We start from the raw sequence: 23,931 nt of genomic DNA, 5'->3' as shown, positions 1-23,931 counted from the left end.
AGCTTGTCTTAAGTCAATGTATTTCTTGCAATTGGTTAGGCAATACATTCGATTGGGGTTTATCAATTGGATGGTCTGAAGCGGTGAATTTCAGTAATAATTTTCTTTCAACCAACATGGTCTTATATAATTCTTTATTAACTTTACGGTCGTGTCTCATACACAACCTCATTGTTTTTTTTTAATTTTTTTTTGTGAGTAACATGACATAGTTTAGTATGAATTTTTTTCATCATTCCGGGGATTTTCTTTGCAACTTCCTTCGCCATAAAAGTAAGTAGACTTCTTACAGATTATAGCTATTTACAGATTGAGCAGCGAAGTCTACGATGTATGGTTTTAGCGGTGAATTTTCAGAGGTGAATTTGATGAAATTTTTATTCCAAGCATAATTCTGAGTATCATGAAGGAGGTATTTATTTATGACTCTTGAAACTGATTGTTAAATTTCAAACTGCATGCGCTATGATGGATCCCAAAAAAATAACTAATTACCATTCGAGCAACCAATTAAGTTTATTTTCGGCGCATTGTTGTTTCCCGAGCGCCCGACGATGTTCTATGTTTTTACTCCCAGTTCGAATAAATTCTTTTTATTTGCCAGCGCTTGTATTTTTTCGGCTTTTAACTGGTGATTTTCGAAGCACAGTTCGAATTTTTTTTATCAGTGCTCAGCTTCTGGAAAAACATAAGAGCTGTGTGCAAAGCCACGACCGCATGGTTGACGTTTGTTCCATTACTTATATTGAATATGTTTAAAATTTTGTGCAAAAGAGAAGTTGAAGTGCAACCGAATTTCGACATAGGCGTAGGCAGGGGGGGGGCAGGGCCTCCCCCCCCTAATCGCTGGCATTGGTGCCGATTTTTTTTTCAATAACTCTAATAACGTTTGCGCTAAAAGAATGGACAAAAACTGCCAATTTTTCATGGGTTTACCTTTACAAACACTGATGAAACTACGCATGCAGCATCAATCATATTAACCGGTGAGTCATCAGAAAAAAATTGATTTGCCCGTTTGAACAACGGTACCCACGTCGCGTCGTCGATGTCAAAGCTGCTCTTCTTTTGCTCCGGACTGGCCGAGAACGGGGGAATTTATAGTACGAAGTACCTGCCGGAAATAGCGTCGTTCACCAAAAAATACCATAAGGCCGAAGACACGGTGTTTTGGCCGGATCTGGAGTCGGCTCACTATTCGAGGCGATCATTTGAGGAGATGGAACGGCTAAATGTCGATGTGGTTCCCAGGTTGGTGAACCCGCCCAACGTCCCCAAGTTGCGTTTCGTCGAAGATTTCTGGCAAGCCTGAAGCGTAAGATCTACTCCAACAATTTTGTCGCGAAATTTGAGGAGAAATTGATAAATAAAATGAAACAAAAATTTAAAAACATGCCTACACGCATTATTTCATCCGCCATGGCGAACGTTCCGGTTAACTGCCGAAATTCCGCACGCAAGATCGTAGATTTTTTCTGCACGTAAGCTAGCAAAATTACCTTCCATAGGAAATTAATCAAACCTTAGTCTTAGTTATTTTTTTACCACCATCCGAAAAAAATCCATTTTTAACGTTAGCACAAAACGACATTTTTAGCCCATTGAAACATCTGTGTAAAATATCAGCCAGATCAAAAATAATTGATTGAAATGTTTGCCCTATGTTGCGTGGAATTGCACAGGTTTTTCAGTTGATCCACTAAGGACATTGCAGCGGTAAAAGTACCGGGCAAACCCACCTGCATCAACTAGCTTAGTATTGGAATCGAGCATTGACAATTCCTTACCTTAATTCTCTAATAACCTCACAGGAAACACGGTTCATGGAAGTTAGTGCACTTGCCTACGCGTTGTCCTCGCTGCATCCTGTTAACGTAATACGCATGTCGTTAGAAGAGTTAAGGTGCAAAACAGGAGCTTTCGTATTTTTTTATGACGTTAACAATTTTGCTGGAGAGGTGGAAGTCTGGTATCAACATTGCAACAGCATGAGAGCAGACGGTAAGAGCTTGGAAGACCGGGAACTTATAGACTTGCTTGCTAAAGCCCGTTCGTTCTTACCTGCGACTGAGAAAGCAATTAAAATTGAACTTGCTTCACCATGTAAAACAAGCACGATTGAGCTCTCGTTCAGCACATTACGTCGGGTGAAAACCTGGCTGAGGTCAACAATGGTTGAGTGCTCTCTGCTTGCTGAGTGTTCATCGGCAGATGGTTAACAACAATCGTGGAAAATTTACTGAATTAGCGCTGGAGCGATTTGCGGAGGATAAAAGAAAGATGTTTTTAGTTAACGACATTGTTATTGTTATCTTTCTACGGTAGATTTAGTGTTTATTAAATTACAGTAAAGTGTAATTTAGTGTTAGTCTAGTCTAGTCTAGTCTACACTAGCACAGCCAGTACTTGAAAGGATCCTGGAAAATGATATCCACCATTTTTTCAAAAAATGATTTCCATACATTTTTCTTGTCAACGGCCAGGCCTACTGTGTAGCACAATATAATACAATGTAATCTAAGAACGGAGACAATCCGTACCAACCGATCCGTATGTAAGAAGTAATATAATTCGTTGGAAGTGACAAAGCTAAGAAATTACACTCCTTTGTTGACCAATCTCCTGGGATGGAACATAGGTATTTCCTCCTTATGTTCGGGTTTCAAAACCAACGATATAGCGCCTTTACACGCTTCAACTGTTACGGTTGGAGCCTGAGTACTAACTCTAGTCCTAGCATTTTAAGCTTATGGTTATAGCGCCATTACTCGCTCTCTTGAAGGAATATTGATTAGTAAATAAGATTTAAGATGATGTTTCTTGTTAGTTTAGCTTAGCTTAGCTTAGGTAGACTGCCCGTAGTTGCACTCCGTGATTGGTCGAACTAAGGAAACTGCAAAATGAACCAGATTTATGGTGCTTGGGACTAGCATTACATACTCATCGTGCAATTTTCACTGGTTCACAATACTTTTACCACTGACCAATAACGACGCCGGCCACCACCAAAAGGCGGTACTACTTGGGAAGGAAAGGGATGGTGATACTCGTTTTGTTTAGAGACCGCGGATACCACTGCATCTCTACGAGTATCACAGGATAGGAATTGTTTTAATAAGGTACAGCTCTGGTAACTTTATGATAACTGATGCATATTACGCGAAATACAAATTTGAAAATTCAGAAGCCTATTGCGCGATCAAAATCGTTATTTGTTTTAGTAAGATGGTAAGATGGGGTGAGACAAATTCAGGATTTGCCATGGTAGGCAATGTGGAACGAGAACGTATGCTGAATCTGAATCCGTTGTTTGAATATATGTACTAGCAAACCGATGAATTTTTATCGAGTTAGTTTGATTTGTACTTTTAATAAGTTCTACAAACAACGCGATACAGATCTGCAGAAATCCACCTGCCGTACTGCATTAATATTAAACATAATTACAGAGAAATACTAAGCTAGAAAAAGAACGCTCTCACCATCTACAATTCGATCCAGATCCTATTCAGTCAATCCTTATTTTGTGTCCTTAATCGATCATACTCATCTGTCGAGTATCACTCAGCTTGGATAAGTTAAAGAGAAAAATTCATAGGACATTCGTTGGCTCCTGTAGCGAAAACTTCTCCTTATGGTGGTTTCAATTACTTCCTAAGTTTTAAGAGGCATTTTAATCCGCTTGATCTTCATGCACTTTGACTAATACTGCGACCTGCGTGTTGACTAATATCGGCTGTTCCTTCAAATTCGGAAGGCAACGTTGGCGGTTTTCGGTGAAAACTAACTTCATATAACATTGTTTCAACCAAAAACAATAAATTAAAAATATTTAGCAAGAAAATTGTGACGCAGTAGAAAAATTGCGCCCGTCCGCGTTCGTGCTTTACTTCGATCTCCACAGTTGAGTTTAATTTGGTGTTAGTAAAAAAAATAAATTTTTTACTTCTAAAATTTTGAAGAACTTGCCCCCCCCCTATTCGAAATTCTGGCTACGCCCATGTTTGCACGTATAAATATGATATCTGAACAGGAATGGAACAAACACTATGCAGCGCAAACAAATTTCGACAGTTAGAGCGAATACAGATAAAAATAACATTCTACTTTTAATTCTACAGATCGACTTGAACTGTCCTACAGTACGGTCGCATTTTACCAACAGCTCGAGGCTAAGTCTTAGACTACCGAGAGATATTGAAACTTTTTTTTTTTTTTTTTAAGGGGGGATTTGTTAGTAGCTTAAGTATTTATGATAAATATTAGTAAATAATGAGTATGTGTGTCCAATCACAAATGGTGACTTCTCAACACTGTTAGAAATTTGTAATTTTAATTGTTAGGATTTGTTTGCTTTCGCAATTAGGACTTATCATTCGTAGGGATTTAAACCTACTTGTCAGAAAAGGGGAAGTAAACTTACAACTAACTTAATTGCTAACTTATTGGCTATAAAGAGAGCTTATCGTAGCAATTGAGGATTGCAATGATTTTTGTCGAAAATTGTTAATAATTTTATTTGACATAGCTTCTAATGGTTCAACACCAGTAAGTCTATGTAATTCGAGTGTACCAAACCAAGGAGGACGCTTCAAAATCATTTTCAGAATTTTATTCTGAATCCTTTGGAGCGTTTTCTTCCTTGTTGAACAGCAACTTGACCAGATCGGTACAGCATAAAGCATTGCTGGTCTAAAAATTTGTTTGTAAATCAAAAGTTTGTTCTTTAAACAAAGTTTAGAATTCCTGTTAATAAGAGGATATAAACATCTCGTATATTTGATGCACTTGGCTTGTATACTCTCAATGTGCTCTTTGAAAATAAGTTTTTTATCATAAATTAGTCCCAAGTACTTAACCTTGTCGGACCAACTTAAAATAACCCCATTCATCTTGACAACGTGATTATTGTTTGGTTTGAGGAAAGAAGCCCTAGGCTTATGCGGAAAAATTATCATTTGAGTTTTAGAAGCATTGGGAGAGATTTTCCACTTTTGCAAGTAGGAAGAAAAAATATCTAAACTTTTCTGCAATCGACTGCATATGACACGAAGACTTTTTCCTTTTACGGAAATGCTTGTGTCATCGCAGAACAATGACTTTGTGCATCCTGGAGGCAAATCAGGAAGATCTGAAGTGAATATGTTGTACAGGACTGGACCCAAGACTGAGCCTTGAGGTACACCTGCTCTGACAGGAAATCTATCAGATTTTGAATTCTGATAGACAACCTGCAGAGTTCGATCAGTAAGATAATTTTTTAAAATTTTGATTAGGAAAATTGGAAAATTAAAAGTTTGCAATTTCGCAATCAAACCTTTATGCCAAACACTGTCGAATGCTTTTTCTATGTCTAAAAGAGCAGCTCCAGTGGAATAACCTTCAGATTTGTTAACTCGTATCATATTAGTAACTCTGAGCAATTGATGAGTTGTGGAATGCCCATGGCGAAATCCAAACTGTTCATTTGCAAAAATTGAATTTTCGTTGATGTGTGACATCATTCTGTTAAGAATAATTCTCTCAAACAGTTTACTTATTGAAGAAAGCAAACTGATTGGTCGATAACTTGAAACTTCTGCTGGGTTCTTATCCGGTTTTAAAATGGGAGTAATTTTTGCATTTTTCCATAATTTGGGAAAATATGCAATTTTGAAGCAGCAATTGAAAATTTTCACTAAAAATTCCATTGTGCTCTCAGGGAGATGTTTGATTAGTATATTAAAGATTCCATCGTCACCAGGTGCTTTCATATTTTTGAAATTTTTAATAATTGATTTAATCTCATTCAAGTTAGTTTCAATTATTTCTGCAGGTAAAAAATTCTGGGAAGAAATTAAATCAAATTGACGTGTGACTTCATTTTCAATTGGACTCACAAAATTCAAATTTGAGTTATGAACACTCTCAAACTGCTGAGCAAGTCTTTGAGCCTTTTGTTCATTTGATACAAGAAAACGTTCACCATATTTTAAAACTGGAATAGGCTTTGAAGGTTTCTTAAGAATCTTCGACAGCTTCCAAAATGGTTTTGAATATGGTTTCAATTTTTCAACTTTAGTCTCAAAATTTTGATTTCTCAGAAGAGTAAATCTATGTTTAATCTCTTTCTGTAAATCTTTATAAATAGTTTTAAAAACAGGGTCACGAGAACGTTGATATTGACGTCTGCGGACATTTTTCAAACGAATTAGAAGTTGAAGATTTTCGTCAATTATTGATGAATCAAATTTCACTTGAGCCTTTGGAACAGAATAATTCCTGGCATCAACAATTGCACATTTTAATCCTTCCAAAGCGGAATCAATATTCACTTCGTTTTGCAAATCAAGCTCATTATTGAAATTTCTCTCAATATGAGTTTTGTATCTTTCCCAATTAGCCTTGTTATAATAAAAAACAGAGCTCATAGGGTTTAAAACTGATTCATGTGATAAAGAAAAAGTTATTGGAAGATGGTCAGAATCAAAGTCAGCATGTGTGATCAAATCACTACATACATGACTTTGATCTGTTAGCACCAAATCAATTGTTGAAGGGTTTCTTACAGAAGAAAAGCATGTAGGACTATTCGGAGACAAAATAGAATAGTATCCTGAAGAACAATCATTGAATAAAATTTTGCCATTGGAATTACTTTGAGAATTATTCCATGAACGATGTTTAGCGTTAAAATCGCCGATTATGAAAAATTTCGAACGATTTCTGGTGAGTTTTTGTAAATCACCTTTAAAATAATTTTTGAGCTCGCGTGTGCATTGAAATGGTAAATATGCTGCGGCAATAAATAAAATCCCAAGTTCAGTTTGAACTTCAATTCCCAAAGTTTCAATAACTTTCGTCTCAAGATGGGGAAGAGCACGATGTTTGATTCGGCGATGAATAACAATTGCAACTCCACCGCCGGAACCCTGAATCCTATCATATCTATGAACCACGTAATTGGGATCATATTTTAATTTTATGTTAGGTTTCAAAAATGTTTCAGTAATAATTGCAATATGCACATTATTTACTGTTAAAAAATTAAAAAGCTCATTCTCATTGGCCTTCAATGAGCGAGCATTCCAATTTAATATTTTAATTGTTTTATTTAAAATCATTGCTAAATTTTAAATTAGAAACAATTTTAATAGTAAAATTTGTGCCTATTTGAATGGCTTCAAACATTGATTTTGCCTGCAACATGGCGTTCATAAGATCGAACATTGCCTGTTGCAAAAAAGAAAGTTTACCTTCCGTAATAGGCCCCAGGCAGTTGACATTAGAAAAAATATTTTCGGCAGCAATATTAGCTGGAGTAATAGGTGTACAATTATTTTCTAGCGTGTTTTGCTTACCCATATTAACGGTCATTTTCGAACTACCAACACTAGGCGGTATAATGTTCGAACTACCTGTAACCTGTGCATAAGTTAAACGGGTATGCAAAGGAGTAGGTAAACTATGCGTCACTTGTACGCTTGGAGAATTTTGTTTTGAAGTTGGTTTTAATTGAGAAATTGAATTTTGTTTACCTTGCCTTGCCTTAACAATTGCTAAACGGACTGGGCATTGATAAAAATTTGACATATGGTTGCCGTTACAATTCGCACAGCGAAAATTTTTACTCTCTTTCACAGGACATGTGTCCTTTTTGTGAGAAGAGTCTCCACAATTAAGACATTTTTGGTCCATGTTACAGAATTTGGAACCATGGCCATAACGTTGGCAATTACGGCATTGGGTGATATGCTTTTCACCTCCGCCATACTTCCTATAAATTTCCCACTTTACACGCACATTATACGAAGCATGTGCTTTTTCAAAAAATTTTAAGTTGTTAACCTCATTGCGGTTAAAATGAATTAAATAATTAACAAGGGAAATTCCAGTTCTCTGACTGTTTTCGCCTCGTGATTTTTGTTTCATTAGAATTACTTGGGTAGGGGCTATGCCAAGTAATTCTGTTAAAGTAAGTTTGATCTCATCAACGGTTTGATCGTTGGTGAGACCTTTCAAGACAACCTTGAACGGCTTGGCGTTCTTGGTGTCATATGTAAAAAATCTTTACATCTTGTCAGTTAAATACTGAACAAGATGATCACGACCCTTTACTGAGTCGGCTAATAAGCGGCATTCACCTCTACGGCCAATTTGATAGGTAACTTTAACGTCAGAAACAAACGTTGAAAGTTCCTTTTTGAATATATTAAATTCAGAAGAAATAGTTACCACAATAGGTGGAACTTTCTGCTTTTTTAAAGATTTTATATTTTGTATAGTTTCATTATTGGTAACTTCTGTGAAGAAAAAAAAAAAAAAAATTATTGGTAACTTCCATTTCACCAGCTTCATGCTCAAGCAAAATATCAAAAGGATTGTCACTACAGACACTCGAAGTGTCAGAAAGAGATGCCTCTCTTTTCCTCCCCGCAGCGATGCGAGGTTTCTTTTTCCGTCCAGCCATTTCAGGTGATACGAAAAAAGTCAAAACAAATGTTAAATTCAAAAGTAGGTAGTCTTGAGAAAGACTGATGGGAAATAACTTTCAGGTAGTCTTTAAAAGACACACTGACAAAACACAAACTTTGAAGCTATAGGCAGTCAAAGACCAGTCCACAAGCAACCGAAAAAACGTCTGATCTGTAGGACAGTTCAAGACGCACTGAATATTGAAACTTTGTTTTTCGCTTTCAACAGGCAATCTTCTTGAAAGACTACCTGTTGAAACGCAAAGTAATAAATTTGTTTTTAACGTTAACGAGTGTTTAGTGAGTAAATTAGGTTTGAGATATTTCTAATTAAATTCTATAGTGAAGTGAAAGTGTAGTGAAGTTTTCCAGTTATGCCTGGAAAAAATAAAAAAGCTCGCTTTGATGCGGCTTCAAGGAAACGTGAGGCATCTCCTCCAAGTGACACTGAAATTTCGACTAACAGGTATGATATTCTTTCTTTCGTTGGGGATCAAGAAATTCAAACTTCTCATACTGAGCATAAAGCCGTTATGAAGAAGGTTAAAGTTCCACCTATTGTGGTATTTGTAGCAAATTTTAAAGCATTTAGATCAGAGCTTTCATCGTTTCTATCGGATGTGAAAGTTAATTTTCAAATTGGCCGCCAAGGCGAAATTCGTATTTTGGCCGAATATCTTGATGGCAATAAACATGTTTTACAGTATTTGACTGGAAAGATGTATATATTTTATTCTTTTGATGCCAAAAACGAGAGACCGTTTAAGGCTGTTTTGAAAGGTCTTTCAAATGACCAAACTATTGAGGAAATTAAAGAATGTTTGTCAGAATCACTTGGTTTTGCTCCCAACCAAGTATTTTTGATGAAACGAAAGGCAAATGCCAAAATTAATCAAACTGGAATACACCAGGAAAATTACTTAGTACATTTTGATCGTACCAAAGTAAATAACTTGAAATGTTTGGAAAAAGCACGTGTTTTATTTAACGTGCGAATAAAGTGGGAAAATTTCAAGAGACATGGAGAAATCCATAATCTTACTCAATGTCGGAATTGTCAAGCCTATGGTCATGGAACTCGAAACTGCCATATGGCAGCAAAATGTATGATTTGTGGTGACACTGGTCACACGAAAGATATCTGCCCCGTGAAAGAGACCACTAATAGTTTCAAATGTGTAAATTGTGGGGGAAATCACAAATCTAATTTCTTTAATTGTCCTGTAAGGTCAAAAATTATTGCTTCCAGACAACGTAGGAATTCTAAGCAACCTGTTGTCAATGTGGGTATACAAAAGACTTTCAATACTGTTTAGGCATCACCAGCACTTTTACTAGCAGGTGTGTCTGTAGGTAATAATTTAAATGCAGATAACAATTTTCAGACAAAAAATCCTGTTCAGGCAACACCAGGCTGTTCATATGCCAGTGTCCTTACAGGTAATATTTCAAATTCAAACAGTAACAAACCATTCGTGTTTGGTGCTGAAAAGTCAGCCAGTATTGATTTAGGTAGTCCAACTCCAGAAAAGATTGAATACCTACAACAATCCATGCTGCAGCCAATGACCGTGTTGAACTGTAACTCGATGTACGAGGCTGTTCAAGAAGGTATAAAATTTACAACTAATATTGTTATGAAATTGAAATTCAGCAATGATTTTAAATAATGCTGTAAATTTTCTAAATTGGAATGCTCGTTCTTTAAAAGCGAAAGAGGATGAATTTTTCAATTTTTTAACAGTCCACGATGTGCATATTGCAGTTGTGACTGAAACGCTTTTAAAGTCAAATATTAAACTAAAAAAGAACTCAAATTATATAGTAAAAACTCACAAGAAATTAATCTAAATTTTTAATCATCGGTGATTTTAATGCGAAACATCGATCTTGGAATAATGCTCAAAGCAATTCCAATGGAAAAATATTGTTTAATGATTGCTCGGCTGGATTTTATTCAGTTTTATTTCCAAATGGTCCCACATGTTATTCTTCTATTAGGAATCCATCTACAATTGATTTGGTACTAACAAATCAAAGTAATTCATGCAGTGATTTATTAACTCATGCTGACTTTGATTCTGATCATCTTCCCATAACATTTTCTATTTCCCATGAAACTATTTTAAATCCCACTAGATCTGTGTTAAATTATCACAAGACTAATTGGGATAGATATCGTTCTACGATCGAAGAAAATTTGAATGATGATATTATTTTACAAAATAGTGCTGACATTGACAGAGCATTAGATAGTTTTAGCAGCTTAATACTCAATGCCCGGAATTTATCAGTTCCTAAGGCTCGAGTGAAATTTAATGCACCAATTATTGACAGTGAACTTCAACTTCTTATACGTTTGAAGAACATACGGAGACGTCAATACCAAAGATCTTGTGATCCTGCTTTGAAAATTATTTTTCAAGAATTGCAAAAGGAAATTAAACATAGATTCACTCTCTTGCGAAATGAGAATTTCATGAGAGAAGTTGAACAACTAAAACCTTATTCAAAACCTTTCTGGAAGCTTTCGAAGGTTCTTAAGAAACCTTCGAAGCCCATTCCAGTCCTTAAAGATGGTGATTGCATTTTTCTAACGAATGAACAAAAATCTCAAAAACTTGCTCAGCAGTTTGAGAGCGTTCATAACTCCAATTTGAACGTAGTAAGTCCTTTTGAAAATGAAGTAAACCAAAAGAATGATCAGATCACCACCCAAGAATTTCTTTCTGAAGAGGTATTGGAAACAAACTTGAATGAGGTGCGAACTATTCTCAAAAAATTCAAAAACATGAAAGCACCAGGAGATGATGGAATTTTCTATATCCTTATTAAAAGACTTCCCGAAAACTCTTTAAATTTCTTGGTAAAAATTTTTAACAGATGCTTTGCACTTGCACATTTTCCTACGAAATGGAAAAATGCCAAAGTCACTCCAATTTTAAAACCCGAAAAGAATCCAGCTGAGGCATCAAGTTATCGACCAATTAGTTTACTTTGCTCTATTAGCAAACTTTTTGAAAGAATAATTCTCAATAGAATGATAACACATATAAATGAGAACTTAATTTTTGCAAATGAGCAGTTTGGTTTTCGCCATGGGCATTCATCAGTTCTCATCAGTTACTTAGTGTAACAAATACGATTCGAACTAATAAATCTGAAGCTATTCGACTGGAGCAGCTCTACTAGATATAGAAAAGGCATTCGACAGTGTTTGGCATAAAGGTTTAATAGCTAAAATGTCAAATTTCAGTTTTCCGCTTAACCTTACAAAAATGATACAAAGTTATTTAACTGACCGCACTCTTCAGATTAACTATCTAAATGGTAAATCTAATAGATTGCCTGTTAGTTTAAAAGTTTGGATATATTTTCTTCATACTTGCAGAAATGGAAGATTTCCCCTAATGCTTCTAAAACACAGTTAATTATTTTTCCTCATAAGCCAAGAGTTTCATTTCTCAAACCCACCAATAACCACGTTATTAAGATGAACGGTGTGGTCTTAAATTGGTCTGATCAAGTTAAATATTTAGGGCTAATTTATGATAAGAATCTTACTTTCAAGGAGCACATTGAAAATATCCAGTCAAAGTGCAATAAGTATATTAAAAGTTTGTATCCTCTTATCAACAGGAATTCTAGACTTTGTCTCAAGAATAAACTGTTAATTTACAAACAAATTTTTGGGCCAGCAATGTTATATGCAGTTCCCATCTGGACAAGTTGTTGTACAACCAGGAAGAAGACATTCAAAGGATTCAGAATAAACTTTTGAAAATGATTTTGAAACGTCCTCCCTGGTTTAGCACGAACGAGCTACATAGGCTCACTAATGTAGAAACATTAGAAAGTATGTCAAGCCAAATTATCAACAAATTCCGACAAAAATCGTTGCAATCCTCAATTGTAACGATTAGCTCACTTTATAGTCAGTAAGATAGTTTTAAGTTTTGTTTTATTGCTTTTTTTTTCTTGACAAGTAGGCTTAATAATTTTCCTACAATTACATTAACTTAACTGCGAAAGCTAATAACATTCAATAATATAAAAAAGCGTACAAATACATATATATATAATAGTGTTGAAATGTCACCATTTGTGGCAGAACACACAATACTAATTCTGAATAGATATTAGTACATAAATAAATCATTACAAACATTCCCCCCCCCCCTATTAAAAAAAAAAAAACTTTTAATTCTAGCGCAAGTCGAGACAAGGCTTCGAATCACCTCCTTTTGTTGAATGGGAAAGCAAAATATTTTAAAATTTTGTTAACATTTCTTCCAAACAATATTACTGAATCTCAATGAGGCACTCTGATAACAAAGTGAAAAGCTGTTTTTAAACTGAAAATCAGACAGCCAGCAGAAATTTTGATTACTAGAATCTAGAATACTTGTGTAGTTGGTGCTACCCGCATTCGACCAATCAGAGGTCGAATTTTGCTTTTTAACAAGGCTTCACAATTTTCAATAGTACAATACTTTGAATAATCAAATTACATATTCTGGATGGATGCAGAAGATTACCAATCGATTACTGCAAGAACGAAGAAAAATCATCGAAAACTAATCGACTCATTAGCATTTGAAATGGGAAATAGGGGAACTGCTCCATTATTCACATCAGCCCATATATTCATCTCATACAACATGAAAACACTATTTAAAACAGGAAAAAACGCATATTTTCTTCTTAAACCAATCTGCTTATCCATGGAATGGATTCTCGAAAACTTATTTGATTCAATCACGTACCTCAGAAAACAAAATCCTCGCATTGTTCTATACGGCTACAACGGGACTCGTTCAACAGCCAATCAAAGTTTTTTTCATCACTAGCGGACCATTTTTTATTTTAATCACTAAACAAAATCACTCACTACACTAAGAATACTTTAATCTTTAAAATGTTCAGATGAGTTTCTACAATTCCTAAATTATAACTGTATGTATTTTCATCTGTTTTCACTGCGTTGAAATAAATCGAAAGTTGCCAAATCAGTTTCTGTTAATACGAAAAAATCATACTGAAAATGTTCAATTATTTCGACATAATTGACATAAATCGACAGCACTGCAGTAGTTACCTAGGTTACAATTTTGCACGTAAACAAGTACAGCGGATATCTAGGTAACCTACTACGACGGGCTGCGGCAACGTTTATTCATGATAAAGTGATTCGTGAGATGAATAATTGAGCAGTGATACAAATTTTGAGATGGATATGGAAGCGTTGTGAAAAATGGTTTGTTTTATAAAATTCAGGATAAATCTAGCTACAATGCTGAACGATTCCATAAGAGCACGTAAGCATATTTAGTTTATTTGTTCAATGGTTTCGTGAAAATTAGGTGTTGAATCCGTGCATTCTTCTTGAATATCGGCTAAATGAGATGAATAATGGAGCAGTTCCCCTATTTTTCACTTTTTCCGCTTTCAGATTTCCCTAGGTAGTCAAATTTTCTGAGAGACCTAGTTCTACGTCAAAATAAGGTGGTTACCGGCAGTTGAAGTTGTACAACACCTATTTTTTTGATAAATGACTAGAACGATTGGTTGAACTTTCTTGTCATTTGATTTAATTTTTTTCCTAGTTTAACGGAGTGTTTATGTGAAGTTTAAAATATCCATTCAGCATTGTTATGCATGTTAGCTACTTATGAACTGTCTTCGTTTCTGATGTTGCGCATTTTAGTTTCTCTTCGTTGATCTTTGTTGCTGACTTCAGGCACGAGATATCTCCAGTTGTTTACAGACTGCGGATCATTTCGTATTCAGAAGACTGAAAATTGTTATAAGGACGTTCTAAAACAGATCACCAATTTCTTTCTCATAAACTAACAGTTTGCCCCAAGCCCCCCCAAGAATATTATGGCTGGTAGAAAGGCTGGTATATTTGATCAGCCCAAACAGTCCGACTCCTCGTGATGCAACTTGGGTAACGCTTAATGGACTCAACAATCGCATGTTTCATGCGAATCCTATCTGATTCCCCATTTTTTTTCAATTCCGTAGTACTTACGGGCGTGTCCCTGAGTCGGTGACCTTTCTGTTTCATTAATATCCTAGCTACCGTGAAGATGGGCGTGACCAGCAATGATAGCTGTCAGGCCTACTTCAGCTTAGATTGGTTCAAATGTTACTACCAAACATTGTTCCTCAAGCAATCTGAGTAGAAGTGATAGTCATCAGTCTGCAATCTACGAAATATACCGTGTTTGAACTACGCTTAGTCATTTTCCTCCTGACTCTTATCAAATGCATTGTCTCCACTTCTGAAAGAGGGGGGATTTTGGAGTGAGTTGAATCCCCCAAGACTGCTCTTCACGCACAGCTGTATATCAAATAGCAATTTTTGCGTATGCACTCAGAATGCTCATGATTTCTAGAATGAAACTGTACGGTTGAAATATGAGCGATGAAATTCGCCACGTTTTTTGTTATAATTCTGCTGTGGACTTAAATTGTTTTTAATTAGACATCCGCATACTTTAAAATCAAAGCAAGGTTCGTTTTTTGTTGTTTTTTGTTGTAACGCTACTAGTAACCTAATATGCCTATGCAAAAGGTTGCTCTGCTTACAAACAACCACGAATCTCCGTCTCATCTGCCATCGATACTGCAACATTGATGAGTTTGCAATTTACCGCCATGACAAACCTGTCGTCCATATATCAGCCGGTAGGTGTCATGCAAGCTGCAATGAAGTGATGCATACCGCCCCGCACGATTCATCGTCAACCTGACATTGATGCACCGATCGAACGGTATGTATATCGCGCCGTTCGCTGTTCGCAGAGGCACAACCAGCCGATAGTTTATCCCAGTGCCGCCTGTTTGGGGGGAGAGCATGGCTGTCGATTTGGTAATGCAACCCTTACGACGCGACGTGCGAGGGTTCAATACTGTGTCGTTACTGTGCCTATACCGAGTATGTGCGATGTGGTTTGTAGGTAGAGACAAGAAAAGAAACGGTGAGAAAAAAAAGCATTGAAGGTGGCCACTCGAGTTAGTTGCTAAACGATACTCACCGCGAACGGTACCGGAGTCAGCTTACTGTAACAACCAATCCAATTTGTTCAATGTTTTGTTCCTAAAAAGTGTCGCGTTGGGTACTCGAGAATCTTAACTTGCTCAAACTTGTTCTCAGTCAAGTTACACTTCGTTTGCTCTTAACCAGTTAAGAAAACAATATCATAATCGGAGTGGCTTGAGAACGAAACGGTGCTTATATTTCTAGACCGGAGATCTTCGAGTGAAGAAACGTAAGACCTCGTACGGGCTGATTGCTTATCACAAACCGTGATAACGATTGCGGTGTTATTCGAGCGTGTAGAGGCAAGATATCACTGAAAAGGTGTGCATGTTTTTAGTAAATATTTGTTATCAGTTATTTATCGGACTGTGTAAAGGTTACTGTAGTGTGAGGAAATCCGATTTCGTTGGAATGAAAGTTCGAATTGATTGATAAACTAAATTTTATACAATGCTTCAAGTGTTCACGATTATTAAGACACAGTTTCATAATTTTTCTCAATCCACTATCTTAAAATATTATTACATTCCAGTTGCATTTGTAACCTTTCTTATTGACGATTCGAGTATGTTAACCTACGCAGTCCAGATTCAACTTGTTCATTCTTCGTAAAGTTAACACTACACTCCTAAATGTTTAGCATCCAAGAGATAGAATACCTTATTGTCAACAATCCGTAGACATACCTAGATACTCGATTTATAGCGAAAAAAAGAACACAACAGATTGCAATTTCATGATTCGGCAACGCGACGCACAGTGGTGCGATGGGTGGAGGTGTAGTGTAAGTGTGCATGAATTTGTTAATGCGCCAAATGTGCTAGACAAGTACTATCAGCACTGGCTAAAACGGTTTCAGTGCTCTTAGTTGCATTCGATCAACTAAGTTAGTCTCACAGATCGCAATCGACTCGGTTTATGAACTAGGGAAACGGTTGGTGTATATGTAGGTGTGACCGTGTGTGTGTTTGTTATTAACAAGTGTTAGATAAATTTCTTCAGCAATCGAAGAATCGATTGTTAGTTGCACTAAAAAAAGTAACAATTCAGATGATAACTTTTAAATATTTCTTAGCTCACAAAATTTGTATACATGTGTGTTTTGATATGGGAATCATATAACTCGTTTTTTTTTATGCAGCAGCTAAGTCGATACGTTTGTTCACAAATGATTTCTTTAAATTCTGAACAACCGAAATTTTTGTTGAAGCAACGAAAAATCTACTTGAAATAAAGAATTTAGAGAAGGTGTACAAAAGAGACATGCAGGGAAAATCAATAATCACGAACAGGAAAATCTTCATATAAGAAAACCTACTGAGCAACCAGATCAAGTAACAATCAAATGCCGTAATATCAGAAAAATGTGACGAGTGAGAAAGGAATCCCCATTTGAGCATTTCTATGTAAGTTTAACTATTTTGGAAGTTTGAGACCGAGCGTTGTCATGCAGTAGAATCTTTTTTCGTACCTTTGCTCGTATTGTGAATGAATTCACTTTTCATCAACCATCACGATGTGATGAAGAAATGTGTTTTTTTTTCAGCTCAAGCAGTTGTTTATAGGCGAAAAACGATGCTTAACGTCCACAGACATTTCATCACAAAAACCCAAATTCCTTGTTTTAGAATCGTTTCCAAAACATGCAATGACTCGAAAATGGCTTGACGGGTAACTTCCGATACCGAAGCAAGCTATTCCTGAGTTTGGCATGGATCCTCATCGAACAATTCCTCCAATTCAGCGTTTTTGAAGTGTTTCGAGCTTTCCTTCACACGGACAGTCGTCAATATCGAAATTGCTGTCATTAAAGGGACGGAACCAATCACTGCACATTGTTTCACATAGAGCAGCATTTCTGCAAACTTTATTTTACTCTTGATGCGCTTGAGCCGCCGTTTTCTTGGAATTTAATGAGAAAAGGACCACTTCCCAAGATTCAATGCTCATTGTGAATTGACAAGGGAAGCGTGTGATATACGACTACGAATATTGAAACTACTTGGGGCCAAACTCCATCGTGGTCATCGTACAGCCCTTTTGAAAATTGGATCTGCTATCATTACATCCAGACTTCTTTATGGCGTTGGCTTAGTAACAAAAGGTGGCCAAACTATGATACAGACAATGGCTTCAATATATAACCGAATGATACGTCTGGCATCGGGTGCGTTTGCTACTAGCCCCATACCTTCAATTATGGCAGAAGCAGGAACCTTACCTTTTGAACTGCTAGTACTTCAAAAATTAGTCCAACTTGCAATCCGCTTACTAGAGAAAGACAGTCGAAACAATGATATGCCATTTATTATAAGAGCACGCGAACAATTAAGAGATACGACCGGATACACGCTACCTCCGATATGTCCTCAATCCAGACTTGGTACTCGTGCGTGGAATGCAAAACCACCTTCTATTGTGTGGGACATAAAAAAACAAACGAAAGCTGGTGATCCTGCTCATTTAGTTTGTCCCGTTGTAAATGAGCTACTGTCAAACCGTTTTCAAGGATACACGACCCTTTACACCGACGGTTCAAAGAACGACACAACAGTTGGTACAGGACTATTCGGCGACGGGATGGCAATATCCGTTGGCCTCCCCCAACAGTGTAGTGTATTCTCGGCAGAAGCTTACGCGATCACGATGGCACTCGCGCAGCACACCTCTACAAATAAAACAGTGATTTTATCAGATTCTGCAAGCTGTTTATTGACACTCGAAGCGGGTAAGTCAAAGCACCCATGGATCCAAAAAATAGAAAATGCTATACGAAATAGACCCATAGAATTTTGTTGGATACCAGGCCAGGTGTGCAAGGCAACGTTAAAGCAGATCGACTAGCCGGTGAAGCCAGAAATAAAGAACCGATTGCTATACCTATCCCGGCAGATGATGCAACGAGAGAAATCAACCGCGCAATTCGGGAACAATGGAACAGTCAGTGGTTCGCAATGCAAGACGCCAAACTACGACAAATCAAATTCGAAACCAAAAAAATGGATAGACTGCAGCAATCCCGGAGACCAACGGGTCTTAACTCGACTGAGAATTGGACACACAAGACTCACCCATGCCTTCTTACTAGAAAAAAATATACCACCGTCATGTGAATGCTGTGGAACCATCATCGATATACCACACCTACTATTGAACTGCAGGAAATATTCCGACACGAGGCGAAAATATGGAATCGATGAAGTAACACTACAAAGAGCACTTTGCAATGATAGAACAACTGAAACAAAAGTGATCAAATACTTTAAGGAATGCGAATTGTACAATTTAATGTAAACAAATTAAAAGATTTTTGATACAGACACGAATGCATTTATAATGTAAAGTGTCTTAAATTAATAAAAAAAAAAAAAAAAAACACTTCCCGCGAAGGACGGATATTTGGCACCAAATCAGATGTTTTCAAGCAAATAAACGTATATGACGCCACAATAAAATCAATAACGTGTGGAAGCAGTTCCTATACCATATGTCGAAGGTTGGCTCATCACGTTTCAGATATGTCAATATCAACCAGCACTTACTGCTGGTGCCATCTATTGACAAATAGTGAAAACTTAGTTTCCTTAGTTTTAGATAACTAAATTTTCACTATTTATCAGTAGATTACACAGTGCAACAAAAATTGACTTTATTTTCTGCCTTGGTTTCTATATATAATTTTTTGTGTATTTTGATGCAAAACCAAATATCCCCGAGTTTGAACATATTTCAACTTAAGGGGCAACAACAGCGCCATTTTGAATTTTTTGAGAAATCAAAAATTTTTGAGGTTTCTTAGACGCCATTTTGTTTCAAGACCAAATATCAAAATTCCATGAGTTTATCCACATATTAGCATCTTCTTACCCATCTTTTAAAAAAAAGATCTTAAATCGGACAAAAACTGAGCTCAAAACGGTGATTCTACGAAACCGGTTTTGGCATGGTTTAAGTATATTTCACAGAGCAAAATAATATCGAGTATGTATGAGCATTAATGGTAATGCGCTAATATCTAAAAGTGGTACTCAAATCATATCTTATATTGAGTAAAAAAGTCTCAGAAATCGATTGGCAGGTGTCTGATCTACGTAAAATGTCAGCAACATGTCGATTTTGCCCCGATTCCCCTACAATATTGAATTAGGTTTACCTCGATGTTAGATTAATCTATTTGAAATCTGTTTAATGTAATTTCAAGAGTGTAAGCGATACTCAAAGATACAATAACAATTAGGCATCACATGATCCTCCCCCTCTTGCGGGGAGGGGGTTGCATTTTTGGCCAGGACCGGTCAGACATAAAAATCTCGCTTCAGCTATGAGACAGAATCATCGCATCTTCGATAAAGTCAAAGTGGCCGTCGGGTTCGGGTTTTACAAAAATAAAATTTTCGAGCTCGGGTCGGGTTCGGGTTTGATCGAAAAAAAAAAAGTTTCGGGTTCGGGTTGGGTTCGGGTTTCAACCGAAAAAAAAAATCGGGTACAGGTCGGGTAAGGGTTTGAAAAAATCCAAACCCGACCATCTCTATTGGTTAGCTATCATTCCCTATCATCGCAAATGTCATAGCTATGCAGTTGCCCACTACCCCCGCCGCTGCTGCCTGATACCACCGCTCTGGTTCTGCTGCAGCTCAGCTTCGTCACTGGAATCAGCCACCGCTGCCGTTCTAGTGGCCTTCCACTGACTGCTATGAGACAACGTAGGTTATTATTAGAGATGGTCGGGTTTCAGGTTTTCGAACCCGAAACCCGAAACCCGAACCCGACCCGTACTCGACGAGTACGGGTCGAGTTCGGGTTTGAAAATTTTTGAAAGTGTCGGGTACGGGTCGGGTTCGGGTTTGGTTAAAAAAAAAATCGGTTTCGGGTCGGGTTCAGGTTTGAGCAGGGGTTTGGGTATGAAAACCCGAAGCCCGACTATAAAATCTATGAAATCTCGGGTTCGGGTCGGGTTCAGGTTTCACAATTTCGGGTTTGGGTCGGGTTCGGGTTTCATGGAAATAAAATTTTCGGGTTCGGGTCGGGTTCGGGTATGAACGAAAAAAAAAGTTTCGGGTTCGGGTCGGGCTCGGGTTTCGACTGAAAAAAAAAATTCGAGTTCGGGTCGGGTACGGGTTTGAAAAACGTCAAACCCGACCATCTCTATTGCCTTTTATGCTAGAAAAAATTACTTTTGCGCTAGAGTCGTTAAAACAAGAAATCGCATATCGGCTACAAAATCTTTCCTAATTTTTTTAAAGTTTTCCCTGATATTCCCTGATTTCCCTGATCGTAAAATAAATTCCCTGACATTCCCTAGTTCTATTGGGACCTCATAATTTTTACTGTATCACTTTGATGAAGACTTTTTTCTTCTAATTTATCTTGTTTTGGAGATATACCGTTTCGTATCAGACCAGTCCTGAAAATTCGATTTTTGAATGTCTAGAAATATGTAGCAGGCAACAATGTTCAGCAAATATTTGTATATCATTGAAGTACACAACTTTGTAGAAAACATGAAATAGAAAGCTTATACCGAGTTCTTATCGAAATGAGCCAAAACTATTCAGTCTTGCACATCAGAGCTATGGTGGTCCCAAAAAAGTTGCAGATAATATTATCACCAAAATCTTCAGCGCGGACGCTTTTATTTTATCTCTTTTGTTTTGGAAATATAACGTTTCATGTTCGACTGTAGTATTTAGAAGGTAACAATGTTAAGCATATTTTGTACATCATTGAAACACACAACTTCGTAGAAAACACAAAAATGATAGCTTCTATACAGATCAAGTTATTGCAAAAAAAAAATGAAAAAAATGTCTTTTTGAATTGCATATCAGGCAATGAAGATACTGGAAGGGACATACGGTTCAATCAACATCGTAGAGTGACTATGATTGTTATTTATCTTATGCGGGTTCCGTCCGTTTGTTTTTGTTTAATTGTGGGATATACAAAAAATATATTTCTTACATTTTTTGGTAAAAAATTGGTCTTTGTAGAAGCCAATTTTTGTGTCTCCTTCAAAGTTGTATGTTTCAATGCTGTGCAAAACTATGCTGCCTTATTGCTTTTTAAATGCTACAATTTTGTAGATATTTAAAAAATCGAATTTCGAGGGCTAGTCTATCACGAAGTGGTGTATCTCTAAAACAAGGGAAGTTAGAAAAAACAGTATTCAGTAAAGATTTTTGTGACAAGATTATTTAAAACTTTGCTTTGTCATGTTTGACTCCATTTCTCTATAGTGTGAGATTGGAAAGTTAGATTTTGCAGCGCCACTACCGGTGGAGATAGAAACTAAAACTTGTTGTCATTCTTGGAGGTTTTTTATATACTAAATATCATCTGAAAATAGTATGTCAATAAAATTAGTATTTGGAGAGTAAATGTAAAAACGTTCACGATTTTGAGATCTCGTACCAATGCGGCACGTGGTGGAAATCGTGGCAAAATTTCATAAGCAGTTTACTTACTTTTCTTTCACGGCGACAGACCGATTATCGGTCCAATGCCGAATCCAGAATACGTCGCCATGTCACTCGGTCTTGGGCTGCTTTTCTCCAATCTCCCCTAATACCTATTCGCGGGCATCCTTGTCGACAGCACACATCCAACGAGTGCGGGGCCTACCTCGAAGTCGACGGCCTCTATCGGGATTTCTGATAAATATATTTTTCGCTGGTCGTTCTTCCGGCATTCTAACTACATGCCCAGCCCACTTCATAGTTCATGTCTGCGCCAAACACCATTTTCTAGTTTGCCGCCAAGGATTGAACGAAAACCCTACACTCAAAAACACCAAAACACCAAGAGCCATGATTCATGACCGTAGAGGGCCACGGGAAGAATTATTGTTTTGTAGAGTGCAAGTTTAGTACGGGTTTGCAGACTACGGGACCTCAGCTGGTTACGCATTCCGTAGAAGGCCCTGTTTGCAGCTGCTATCCGCTTTTTTATCCTACGGCTAACCTCGTTGTCACATGTCCCAAATGTACTCAGGTGAATAAATTCGTCCACTACTTCAAAAGTTTCCCCATCTAACACCACCTCAGCACCTACAACCCTCGGACTACCACACTCTCTACCAGTCATCATGTATTTCTTTTTGGCAGAGCTAATGATGAGCCCTCTTCTCGCAGTTTCCCTCCTGAGAGGTCCGAAGGCCTCTTCCACAGCTCTACGGTTGATACTAATGATGTCGATATCGCCCGCAAAACCTATCAGCATGTGAGACTTCGTAATGATGGTGCCGCTTCTTTGTACGCCGGCCCTCCGTATAGCACCCTCCAATGCGATGGTGAACAATAAGTTTGACAGTCCGTCTCCTTGCTTCAAACCATCTAACGTCACGAAGAAGTCCGATATCTCACCGGCTATCCTGACGCATGATGTAGAGCCTTCAAGAGTGGCACGTATCAGCCAAATTAGTTTTGTTGGGAAACCATGTTCGAGCATAATTCGCCATAACTCATTTCTCGTTATTGTATCGTACGCTGCCCTGAAGTCAATGAACAGATGGTGCGTCTGTAGGTTGTATTCTAGAAATTTATCGAGGATTTGTCGCAGGTTAAACATTTGATCCGTAGTGGAGCGACCCCCTCGAAAACCTCATTGGTAATCGCCAACAAAGGTCTCCGACAACGGCCTCAGTCTATGGAACAGAATACGGGAGAGAATTTTGTAAACGGTGTTGAGAAGCGTTACTCCCCGATAATTACTACAGTCCAGGCGGTGGCCTTTCTTGTAGATCGGACATATGTGACCTTCCAACCAGTCCGAGGGTAATACTTCATCGGACCACATCTCAGCACGATCCGGTGTGAAGCACAATACAGCTGTTCACTCCCTTTTTCAGCTTTTTCACTGCTGATTCCATTTATCTACTTGTAGAAGCTTCTCGCATCGTGCCTAGAGAAGCAACCTTCCGCCTCTGCAAGAATCCGCTCGCAATGCTGTCGTTTCTTCCGGCGATGAAGTCTTTTTTCAGCAGCTCTAGCTTCCCGGTATCTTTCTACGCTCTGCGAGTCACAGCCGTGGCTAACATGAGAACTCTGGCGTGGTTCTTTGCATCCGTCGCTCGCTGGCACTCAGCGTCAAACCACTCACTGGACGTGGCTGACGCAGATGTACCCAACACTTCTTCCGCTGTGGTGCTGATTGCACTGTGGATATGCCTCCACTGTTTATTCAGGCGACCTCCAACTTGATCCTCGATCCACTCATCAACCTTCCGCAGGTACTCTGTAGCCACTTCTCTAGTTGATAGCCGCTGGATATTCAACTTTATATTCCCTGTCCTCCTGGACGTTTGACGACCGGGCGAGAATCTGGGATGCCACGAGATAATCCGATTCAACGTTTGGTCCTCTAAACGACCTCACGTCTGGAACGTCTGAAAAGTGCCGACATCAATCAGGACATGGTCGATCTGAGAGCAGG

At 37.7% G+C, this 23,931-nt stretch overlaps 1 protein-coding gene across 2 annotated transcripts in view; it reads left to right on the top strand.

The window, feature by feature from the left end:
- Positions 1-15,470: 15,470 nt before the first annotated feature.
- LOC129726548 (guanine nucleotide-binding protein subunit gamma-e) overlaps positions 15,471-23,931 on the top strand; it is a 106,917-nt gene continuing 98,456 nt past the window's right edge. For both annotated transcript variants that reach the window (XM_055683393.1, XM_055683392.1), the window contains exon 1: positions 15,471-15,822. The gene's annotated coding sequence lies outside the window, so the exon portion shown is untranslated. The remainder of the gene's footprint in view (positions 15,823-23,931) is intronic.

The sequence above is a fragment of the Wyeomyia smithii genome, chromosome 3 (genome assembly GCF_029784165.1).
Source record: "Wyeomyia smithii strain HCP4-BCI-WySm-NY-G18 chromosome 3, ASM2978416v1, whole genome shotgun sequence".
Classification (NCBI taxonomy): domain Eukaryota; kingdom Metazoa; phylum Arthropoda; class Insecta; order Diptera; family Culicidae; genus Wyeomyia; species Wyeomyia smithii.
The sequence above is the reverse complement of the archived record's forward strand: the minus strand, read 5'-3'. Positions and strand labels throughout refer to the sequence as shown.